Genomic DNA, 12525 nt, shown 5'->3' on the forward strand with positions numbered 1-12525 from the left:
CACGTCATGCCAAGAGCTTTTATTCGACCCCAGATCAAGTTATACACTCCATTTCTTCTCTCACTGCCTGTCGACATCTAGTGGAAGACGTATGAAGTGCATGTATACTAATAAATATCAAGGACTTTAATAGGCAGCCCCTAGAAGAGAGCATCGATTTCAGATTTTCCACTTCCTGTCAGGAAGTTTGCTGCAAAATGAGTTCTGTTTTACTCACAGATATAATTCAAACGGTTTTAGAAACTAGAGAGTGTTTTCTATCCAATAGTAATAATAATATGCATATTGTACGAGCAAGAATTGAGTACGAGGCCGTTTAAATTGGGCACGATTTTCCCCCAAAGTGAAAACAGCGCCCTCTGTCCTCAACAGGTTAACAAAGCAGACGAAATTAGGGCAAGAGTTGCTTTCCAAAGAGATATCCGGGATTGTAACATACTCTGTTTCATGGAAACATGGCTAGCTTGGGACATGCTGTCGGAGTCAGTACAACCAACGGGATTTTCAGTTCCTCGTGCCGACAGGAATTGACATCTCTCCGTTAATAAGAAGGGCGGGGTGTAAGTTTCATGATTAACGACTCATGGTGTAATTGTAACAACATACAGGAACCCAAGTCCTTTTGTTCACCTGACCTAGAATTCCTCACAATCAAATGCCGACCGTATTATCTCCCAAGAGAACTCTCCTCTGTTATTGTCACAGCTGTGTATATCCCCCCACAAGCGGATACCATGACGGCCATCAAGGAACTTCACAGGACTTTGTGCAAACTGGAAACCATATATCCAGAGGCTGCATTTATTATAGCTGGGGATTTTAACAAAGCTAATTTGAAAACAAGGCTACCTAAATTCTATCAGCATATCGATTGCAGTACACAAGCGAGTTACACGCTCGACCATTGCTACTCTAACTTCCGCGATGCATACAAGGCCCTCCCCCGCCCTCCTTTTGGCAAATATGACCATGACTCCATTTTGTTGCTCCCCTCCTATAGACAGAAACTTAAACAGGAAGCACCCGTTCTTAGGTCTATCCAACGCTGGTCTGACCAATCGGATTCCACGCTTCAAGATTGCTTTGATCACGTGGACTAGGATATGTTCCGGGTAGCCTCAGATAACAACATCAACATATACGCTGAGTCAGTGAGCGAGTTTATTAGGAAGTGTATAGGAGATGTTGTACCCACTGTGACTATTAAAACCTTCCCTAACCAGAAACCGTGGTTTGATGGCAGCATTCGTGCATAACTAAAAGCACATACCACCGCATTTTATCATGGCACTGCAACTGGGAATATGGTCGAATACAAACAGTGTAGTTATTCCCTACGTAAGGCAATCAAACAAGCAAAGTGTCAGTATAGAGACAAAGTGGAGTCGCAATTCAACGGCTCAAACTCGAGACGTATGTGGCAGAGTCTACAGACAATCACGGATTACAAAAAGAAAACCAGCACCGCCGCGGACATCGACGTCTTGCTTCCAAAAATTAAACAACTTCTTTGCGCACTTTGAGGACAATACAGTGCCACCGACGCGAACCGCCACCAAAGACTGTGGGCTCTCCTTCTCTGTGGCCGACTTGAGTAAAACATTTAAATGTGTTAACCTTCGCAAGGCTGCCGGCCCAGACGGCATTCCTAGCCGCGTCCTCAGAGCATGCGCAGACCAGCTGGCTGGTGTGTTTATGGACATTGTAACGCACTTCTATGAGTAGTGGGTGCGGAGTCAGGCGCAGGGAACAGAGGGTAAAGGACAATAGTTTTTTATTCCGGCGCAGGAAAATGGTCACGCCAAAACACCAGGCGCATAACAAAGACCGGCCCAAAAACAGGTCCCAACCAGTCCGGGGAAAACAAGAAAATCTCACAACCACAAACACGAACAGAGGAAATAAGCCAGCACAAAAGCCGGCGGGCCTCACCGGCTTAAATAGCCCAACTAAAACCTAAACAAGAAACAGGTGTAACCAATAAGACAAAACCAACAGAAAAGGGAGAAGGGATCGGTGGCAGCTAGTAGGCCGGTGACGACGACCGCCGAGCGCCACCCAAACAGGAAGAGGAGCCACCTTCGGTGGGAGTCGTGACAGACATATTCAATCAATACCTATGCCAGTCTGCTGTCCCCACATGCTTCAAGATGGCCACCATTGTTCCTGTTCCCTAGAAGGCCAAGGTAACTGAACTAAATGACTATTGCACCGTAGCACTCACTTCTGTCATCATGAAGTGCTTTCAGACTAGTCATATCACCTCCACTCTATCTGTCACCCTAGACCCACTTCAATTTGCTTACCGCCCCAATAGGTCCACAGACAATGTAATCGCCATCACACTGCCCTATCCCATCTGGACAAGAGGAATACCTATGTAAGAATGCTGTTCATTGACTACAGCTCAGCATTCAACACCATAGTACCCTCCAAACTCATCGTTAAGCTTGAGTCCCTGGGTCTTGACCTCCCCTATGCGACTGGATCCTGGACTTCCTGACGGGCCGCCCACAGGTGGTGAAGGTAGGAAACAACATCTCCACTCCGCTGATCCACAATACTGGGGCCCCACAAGGGTGCGTGCTCAGCCCCCTCCTTTTCTCCATGTTCACCCACGACTGCGTGGGCATGAACACCTACAACTCAATCATCAAGTGTGTAGACGACACAACAGTGGTAGGCTTGATTACCATCAATGACAATACAGCCTACATGGAGGAGGTGAGGGCTCTCGGAGTGTGGTGTCAGGAAAATGACCTCGCACTCAATGTCAGCAAAACAAAAAGTATGATCGTGGACTTCATGAAACAGCAACGGGAGCACCCCCCTATCCACATCAACGGGACAGCAGTGGAGAAGGTGGAAAGTTTTAAGTTCCTCAGTGTACATTTCACCGGCAAACTGAAATGTTCCACGCACACAGACAGTGTGGTGAAGAAGGCACAACAGCACCTCTTCAACCTTAGGAGGCTGAAAAAATGTGGCTTGTCACTGAAAACCCTCACTAACTTTTACAGGTGCACAATCGAGAGCATCCTGTTAGGACTGTATCACCATCTGGTACGGCAACTGCACCGCCCACAACCGCAGAGCTCTCCAGAGCGTGGTGCGGTCTGCACAACACATCACCAGGGGCAAACTACCTGCCCTCCAGGACACCTACAACACCCGATGTCACAGAAGGCAAAAAAGATCATCAAGGACAATAACCACCCGAGCCACTGCCTGTTCACCCCACTTCCATCCAGAGGGCGAGGTCAGTACAGGTGCATCAAAGCTAGGACCGAGAGACTGAAAAGCAGCTTCTATCTCAAGGCCATCAGATTGTTAACTTCTCTGGGATATGTGGGACGCTAACGTCCCACTTGGCCAAAAGCCAGTAAAAATGCAGAGCGCCAAATTCAAATAAATTACTATAAAAATCTAACTTTCATGAAATCACACATGAAAGACACCAAATTAAAGCTACTCTTGTTGTGAATCAAGCCAACATGTCTGATTTCAAAAAGGATTTACGGCGAAAGCACACCTTGCGATTATGTTAGGTCAGTACATAGCCACAGAAAAACACAGCCATTTTTCCAGCCAAAGAGAGGAGTAACAAAAAGCAGAAATAGAGATAAAATTAATCACTAACCTTTGATGATCTTCATCAGATGACACTCATAGGACTTCATGTTACACAATGTGTATTGTATGTTTTGTTTTGTTCGGTAAAGTTCATATTTATATCCAAAAATCTGAGTTTAGGCGGGACGCTACTGTCTCACTTGGCCAAAAGCCAGAGAAAATGAAGAGCGCCAAATAAATAAAAAATAATATAAAAATCTAACTTTCATTAAATCACACATGAAAGATACCAAATAAAAGCTACACTGGTTGTTACCTTTGATGAGCTTCTGTTGTTAGCACTCATATGTCCCATAAACATCACAAATGGTCCTTTTGTTTGATTAATTCCGTCGATATATATCCAAAATGTCCATTTATTTGGCGCGTTTGATCCAGAAAAACACCGGTTCCAACTTGTGAAACGTGACTGCAAAATATCTCAAAGTTACCTGTAAACTTTGCCAAACCATTTCAAACTACTTTAGGTATTTTTTTTACGTAAATAATCGATAAAATTGAAGACGGGATGATCTGTGTTCAATACAGCATTAAAACAAACTGTAGCTAGCTTTCTGGTCATGCGCCTCTAACTAACAGTACACTTCCAGTGACCCTCGTTCAAGATGGCCGTACTTCTTCATTACACATAGGAAAAAACCTCAACCAATTTCTAAAGACTGTTGACATCCAGTGGAAGCGGTAGGAACTGCAAGAAGGTCAATTAGAAATCTGTGTTCCCAATGAAAACCCATTGAAAAGAGAGTGACCTCAAAAAAAAAGAATCTGAATGGTTTGTCCTCTGGGTTTCGCCTGCTAAATAAGTTCTGTTATACTCACAGACATGATTCAAACAGTTTTAGAAACTTCTGAGTGTTTTCTATCCAAATATACTAATAATATGCATATCTTATCTTCAGGGAATGAGTAGCTGGCAGTTGAATTTGGGTATGCTTTTCATCCAAACTTGAAAATGCTGCCCCCTATCCTAGAGAAGTTAAACAACCATCACCAGCACATTAGCCACTTTAATAAATGTTACACTAGTCACTTTAATAATGCCACTTTAAGAATGTTTACACATCTTGCATTACTTGTCTCATATGTCATAAGGTTTGTCCTTTAACTTCTTATGGCTGCAAGCCCGAAGCCGGGCACAATATGACAACAGCCACTTCAAGTGCAGGGCGCGAAATTCAAAATATATTTTTTAGAAATATTTAACTTTCACACATTAACAAGTCCAATACAGCATTTGAAAGATAAACATCTTGTGAATCCAGCCAACATGTCTGATTTTTAAAATGTTTTACAGCGAAAACACCACGTATATTTATGTTAGCTCACCACCAAATACAAATAAGGACAGACATTTTTCACAGCACAGGTAGCATGCACAAAGCCAACCTAACTAACCAAGAACCAACCAAACTAACCAAGAAACAACTTCATCAGATGACAGTCTTATAACATGTTATTCAATAAATCTATGTTTTGTTCGAAAAATGTGCATATTTGAGCTATAAATCAGTTTTACATTGCAGCTACCATCACAGCTACCGTCAGAAATGGCACCGAAACAGCCAGAGTAATTACAGACACCAACGTCAAATACCTAAATACTCATCATAAAACATTTCTGAAAAATACATGGTGTACAGCAAATGAAAGACAGGCATCTTGTGATTCCAGCCAATATTTCCGATTTCTTAAGTGTTTTACAGCGAAAACACAATATAGCATTATATTAGCTTACCACAATAGCCAGAAACACAAGCCCTTCCCCAGCAGCAAAAGTTAGCGATCGTAACAAACCAGCAAAAGATATATAATTTTTGACTAACCTTGATAAGCTTCATCAGATGACAGTCCTATAACATCAGGTTATACATACACTTATGTTTTGTTCGAAAATGTGCATATTTAGAGCTGAAATCAGTGGTTATACATTGTGCTAACGTAGCATCTTTTTCCCACAACGTCCGGATATTTTTCTGGCACTCACATATTCTGACCAAATAACTATTCATAAACATAACTAAAAAATACATGTTGTATAGGAAATGATATATACACTAGTTCTTAATGCAATCGCCGTGTTAGAATTCTAAAAATAACTTCATTACGATATGCAGTTTACGTTATGGCGAGAGCGTGCCCAAAACCTGGCCGCAACCTACTAGTACAACATGTTCGACAGATATATGAAATAACATCATAAAATGGGTCCTACTTTTGATGATCTTTCATCAGAATGTTGTACAAGGGGTCCTTTGTCGGGAACAATCGTTGTTTGGATTTAGAATGTCCTCTTCTCCAGTCAATTAGCACGGAAAGCTAGCAAAGTGGCGCTAAGCTCTCCTTCCTGAACATACGCAGACAACGCAACACGCCTAACGTCCCGAAAAAATGTCAATAATCTAATGAAACTATATTGAAAAAACATACTTTACGATGATATTGTCACATGTATCAAATAAAATCAAAGCCGGAGATATTAGTTGTCTATAACGACAGCTGTACAGAAGGCAAAACCAGGTCCCTTCGCGCGCTCTCCAGAAAACAGGAAACTGGTGACACGTCATGCCAAGAGCTATTATGCGACCCCAGATCAAGTTACACACTCAATTTCTTCTCTCACTGCTTGTCGACATCTAGTGGAAGACGTATGAAGTGCATCTAAACTAATAAATATCAAGGACTTTAATAGGCAGCCCCTAGAAGAGAGCATCGATTTCAGATTTTCCACTTCCTGTCAGGAAGTTTGCTGCAAAATGAGTTCTGTTTTACTCACAGATATAATTCAAACGGTTTTAGAAACTAGAGAGTGTTTTCTATCCAATAGTAATAATAATATGCATATTGTACGAGCAGGAATTGAGTACGAGGCCGTTTGAAATGGGCACCTTTTATCCGGCTACTCAATACTGCCCCTGCAGCCCAAACAGGTTAAAAGTTTGCAGTGTACAAGCACAGCTTGCATGGTGACGCAGAATTCTATGGCACGTTATTTAAGTGTCAACCACTGTTACCATTAATGCTAGTTCGTGCTAGTTTGACCACCCGAGGGTATCTTTGAGACGCATTTGATAGCCTTCAATAGTTGACGTACTAGAGAATTTCAAACCTTTTTTGTAAGAACATAGTAAATGGGACAGATTTTAAGAAATGTTGCTTTATTAATTTTATTAATATTATGGTGTTTCTATTCCAAGAAAAACCAAAAACCGCCTGGGTTTCCGTTAAATATGTCGCTGTACGATGTTACGGTCGTGAGTAGGCTACAGTACTGTGCTATTTAGCTAAAGAATCCCGTGTCGTGCTGTCACGTGGGAGACCGGGGTTCAATTCCCCGATGGGGAGGAAGGAGTAGGCTGTCCTTATAAATAATAATTTGTTCTTAACTGACTTGCCTAGTTAAATAAAGGTTACACTAAGAGCATAACATGTCTACACCCTAATTGTATAATTGTAGTCTAACCAATACCCAAACAGAGATTCAGTGAAAATAAAAATCTCATTGATTTATCAAGACCAGTCCCCATGCTTGTTTCAGAGCAGCGCGAAACGGTGCTAAAATAGTTGTAAGCTATTGCTTCAAATCCTATTGCTTCTAACTTCAATATGCTCTTTAAATAAATAAGACCGACACCACTTTTAACAGCACATTACTCAACACTAGTGAGACTCATGTCGCCTACGTTAGGCCTACAGTATATCTAAAAATATGACGTGGCTCTCCGCCAATAATTACATATAGAGGATTGGAGGATTCTAAATTAAAACCAAAATCCGCCTCATGGGTCTCCCGGTGGCGGCCAGCATGGGTATCGAACCTGCATCTGTGGCAATGCGCCACTGGGGAGGCCCCATCCACAAAGTATCAAAATACAGTGAGGTGTTGGTAAAGGTATATTGTCTTGCTAATAGCTCATAATGGCCTATTATAATACTGCACATGGTGTCCAGGTCAGGATAACCAAAACATTTTTTTATTAAAGACTATCAGAAAGAATGTCGGTACTTATTTATTTTAATCCAAAACCATGAATGAGTGAGTCACTCAGCTTTATGTAGGTGCCGGCTATATGACTGCCATCAAGTTGATAATATATAACGATATTTTGGAGGTTATTTTGTTTCCAAAAAAACGAAAGTGAGCCATTTGTAATCTGAATAAAGGGCGAAATAATATTTGTAAAGGCCAAAACATTTATTTCTGTTTTTTAGAGGGAGAGAAACGCTGGGCCAATTGTGCACTGCCCTATGGGACCCCCAATCACAGTCGATGTGATACGTAATAATAATGATAATACTTTTTGTTGTAATCTTTTTTTTGTATTTTCTGGTGGATTAAACTGAAATTGCAACCAATCACAGCCGGTTGTGATACAGCCAACCTAACTAAGAAATACATTTGACGATAGAATTCTCCCCCTACCCTCCTTCTAGGCAAGTCTATTGTCCAGCTACCTGCTAATAGCCATAATGGCGCTGTATAACATTACCATGCGTGTTTGAAAGAGTATTTTCCAGTAAGCAACAATTTGTTTACCTTCATTAGACAACTTTGTTACAATATTTCTGTAATTCAGTGATATTTATTCCCATAGTAGTTCGTTATGGATCCATAACTAAATAAATATTGGCATTTTGAAAGAGTATTTTTATATTTATTCTATTAACGAAAGCATAAAGATGCTGATGAAGAAATACAGTATTGTACAGTATATGCTTTTACTTTTGGATAATAAAGCATTTAAAGCATTTTGAAGATATAAGCCACCGGCATTTGTTTATTAGGCTATAGCAGAACAGCATAACGGTCCGGACGGCAATTGCTCTGCCTGGTGAGCAGTTGGGTTAGACACAAATCATTTGTATCTACCTTTCCAATTACTTTCCAATTACAATTTACAAATGTGTGCTTTTCATGTCATTTTTTGTTAAATCCAGTTCGGATTTAAGTACAACTTTTGACTGATGCCTTTAGTGAGAGGTCTAATGCTTTAATATTTAATAATATCTGCCCTCCGAATTCATATCTAAGGGGCATTTTAGTTTGAACGTGCAGACTGGCACTAAGAACAGCGGGAACGTTTCCCTAGTCAGCGACATTATTAGTGCAATGCCCCTTAAAGTGTTGCTCTGTGCTACCCAGTGGGGCGGGGTGGGGGTCCACCACCCCTCCCCTTCCTCCTCCTCCTCCTCCCTTCCCCATGGGCTAATTTGTAAATAAAGTCAGTTTGTTATTTAGAATTATTTATTTCTGTTTTTAGAGGGAGAGAAACCAAAAACCTACAGTCATCTCATGGATCTCCCAGTCGAGGCCATCACGGGTATTGAACCAGCATCTGTAGCAACACAGCTTGCACTGCAATGCAATGTCTTAGACCGCTGCACCACTAAGGCACTGTACAACGTGACCTGTCGGGAGTAGGCTACAGTACTACAGAGACACAGTAGCGCCTTGTGACCCAAAACCATAATCAGTGCTCTAACTCCCCCTTGCGCTGATCTGGAGCAATGAAGCAGTGACGCAGGGTACCGTACTAAACCACAAATTACCTCTGTCCCGCAGCATAATCACAACATTTTTGTGGAGCAACCACTGTATATACAGTATACTGAATACTACACTATACTGAATACTACACAATCTATACTATCTATTGCATCTTAGCTGCTCTGTCACTGCTCATCCATATATTTTATACTTATATATTCTTATCCCATTCCTTTACTAGATTGTGTGTATTAGGTTTTGTTGTGGAATTTGTTAGATGTTACCTGTTAGATACTGCTGCACTGTCGGATTTAGAAGCATAAGCATTTCGCTACACTCGCAATAACATCTGCTAACCATGTGCATTTGACCAATACAATTTGATTTGATTTGATACAGGTGTGCCAAGCTTGTAGCGTCATACCCAAGACTCAATGCTGTAATAGCTTCCAATGGTGCTTCAACAAAGTACTGAGTAAAGTGTCTGAATTACTTATGTAAATGTGATATTTCAGGTTTTTGCTTTGTCATTATGGGGTATTGTGTGTAGGTTGATGAGGGGGAAAACGATTTCATCCATTTTAGAATAATGCATCCATTATTTTTTTAAAGTCAAGGGGTCTGAATACTTTCCGAAGGCACTATATGTTCTTATAGAAAAGTGTAGTATTTCTGTGTGGTCTCCCCTCAGCTTTCCAAACAGAAGGATAGGATGAGACAGCTAGAGGAGGAGGTAAAGAAACAGGAGGCGGAACAGAGGATAGCAGAAGAGGAGTGGAGGAAGAGAGAGGAAGAACACAGACAGAGAGAGCTGGAGAGGAAGAGGGAGGAAGATGAAAGGAAAGAGAAGCAGAGGAAGAGAGAAGAAGAGAGAAGGAAAGAGAAGCAGAGTAAGAGAGAGGATGAGAGACAACATGATGAGGACCAGAGACTGAAAGAGGAGGAGCACAGAAAGAGAGAAGAGAAGTGGAAGAAGAGAGAGGAGGAACAGAGAGAGGCCTGGGCCCTTGCTAGGAAGGAATGGGAGGAGAAGGCATCCAATTTGAATGCTGAGGTAAGGGGTGAGGTAGATAAGATTGGTAGCCTTAGGCACAGATATTGGATCAGCTTACCATCCCTCAATCCTATCCTTAAACATTAGGCAGAAAAATTATAAAATGACCTTAGTTCAGTGTCTTGGGGCAACTGTTTGGCCCTGAGGTGACCAGAGGGATGAGGAGTCTTTCAACCATATGGCCCAGTTAATGTGGGGGCTCTCTCTTTCTCTCCTCCTTCCTCTCTTTCTCTCTCCATCTTTCTCCCTACAATGTGGTTAATGTCCCATGTACCTTCACTCATACATTCTATGCATTTTTCATGATCCCCTCCCTTAATGTGCTATGTAATGGAATAAGCACCACCACACCCAGTCACAGACTGAAATGTCATTAGGAATATTAGAATACTTCTGCTTATATGAATATACAATGCGAGAACATGGGTAACGTAACTGCCATTAGGGTGCAATCTTCATAACCACTCTTTCCCTCTCTTTCAATTCTCTTTCTTTCATTCACTCTTTCATTCTGTCCCTCTTTCCTCTCCCCTGGTTTTTGTTCCGTTATCTATTATTAGTTCTACGGTCAGGGTAGTTAAGGTTAAGACTATGGTTAGTGGTTGAATCACATTTGTTGTTCAGAAATCACTACACTTGTATTCTATTCTAATATGGCCAGATCACAACCTTGGCATGACTCACAATATTTTCTCTACCTCTTGGTCATCCACTTACACTCTCAATGTCATAAGGTTAGACACTCAATGTCAAGGGGTTAGACACTAAGTATCATAACAGTATACAGTATAATGTTGCTGCAATATCATTATGTAAGAAGGCAGTACATGGTTGACTGGACTTCTATGTTTTTACTTCCTGTTCTTTGTGTAATATCTACAAAAAAAAACGTTTTTTCCTACACAGGATGCCTCACAACCTTGTTCTTATGTAAGTACAAGGCCTAGTGATCTTTAAATGATTTAAACAACAACCTGTAAACGTTTCCTTATATGGCGTTAGTGAAATGTGCCCCTCAGTTCTCTTAGTTTTATTAGAGCCTTCTGTCAATTTGTTGTTTTTTGAATTTACAATTCTTCTTGACTGTCTAGCTTTTATTTTGGTCATTGTTAGTTCTCAAAGATTATATTTTTGAAAAATATAGAAGTCTAGGTCCATCTTTTCTACATACTTTGTATCTGGTTTTAGTTGTTTAAGTTTACACAGAAAATGTTCTTACATCCCAAAATGAATCAATAAATACAAAATATTACACTCTTTGGACTTAAGCGACCCGAAAAAACTTTTGCCAGAAAACTTCCTGCATTAGAGTCGGTTAGGTGAGTCAGATTTAGCCACTTCCTGTGTGGATAGAAAGCCTTTTTTTTATTTAGCCTAGCTTAGGATGCAATTTATATAAAGATTGGTTATCATTCGGCACTTGGGTTCATAAATAAGGATTAGCCATAGAAGTGATTTTGAAGTGTGTGGTGACAACATTTCAGAGTTTCATCTTGCTCGAAAAGGAGATATTTTATTATCTAAATTCAATACTCAAACTTCATGGTCGCTCTTTCTGTCTATTTTGTCTCTTTCTGTCTCTTTTGTCTTTGTCTCCTCTTCATTTCGATGATGTTCAGCCACATTCTTCATACTTCTCCTTTTCTCCTGTTGAAGGTCTTTTGCCTTTCTCCTCCGTCGTGTAAACCAAGACAAAATACAGTAAACCACAAAAACAAGCAGAAAAGAACGGGTGAGTCATGTTAATTCAGACCCTAAGACGTCCCCCCTCACCCCTCACCCCCCCCTCATCTTAGCACAACCGCTCAAAATGAATCTACAAAGTATTGATTTGCGAGGAAAGCGTTAGCCTCACGATGCAGCCGCATATTAATACTGCTGGCCTTGTCTTCCGTCTCCTACTTACCGCTCTTCATATCTTCATAATTGATTAATGTTCCTTTGTGAAGTACAGATGAATAATGCATTACTCGGCTCGCTTCCCTGCGGCTGACGAGAGCATGTTTAATTTCACTGAATGAAGCCGAGCTCTAGCTTTTGTCCTACTCGTGTGCTGTCGTAGTGTGTTGTGTGTTGTACAGAGACAGGAGTGGTCACTTGTGTGTTGATGCTTTGAGAAGGTGTCTCCTTGAGCTGACAGAGAGCAGGGGTCTCAACGCGTGGCCCTGGGGCTGTTTGTGGCCCGCCTTCTGATTTGTATCTATCCAATATACATACTGTATCTAATTCACTTGTGGTTTTAACACCAGCCTCTATGAATATAATTATGTATGATGTATGTAGGATTAAGTAGAATTATGTAGGGTAAATTATAATTCACGAAATCCTTGTGTTATATAGGTAATGAAGCAAC

The 12525-nt window shown here is 41.0% G+C and overlaps 1 protein-coding gene across 1 annotated transcript in view; it reads left to right on the plus strand.

Moving 5' to 3' along the window:
• LOC120027899 (trichohyalin-like) overlaps positions 1-12525 on the plus strand; it is a 160231-nt gene that overhangs the window by 35481 nt on the left and 112225 nt on the right. The window lies entirely within an intron of this gene.

Source organism: Salvelinus namaycush, chromosome 33 (genome assembly GCF_016432855.1).
Source record: "Salvelinus namaycush isolate Seneca chromosome 33, SaNama_1.0, whole genome shotgun sequence".
Lineage (NCBI taxonomy): Eukaryota > Metazoa > Chordata > Actinopteri > Salmoniformes > Salmonidae > Salvelinus > Salvelinus namaycush.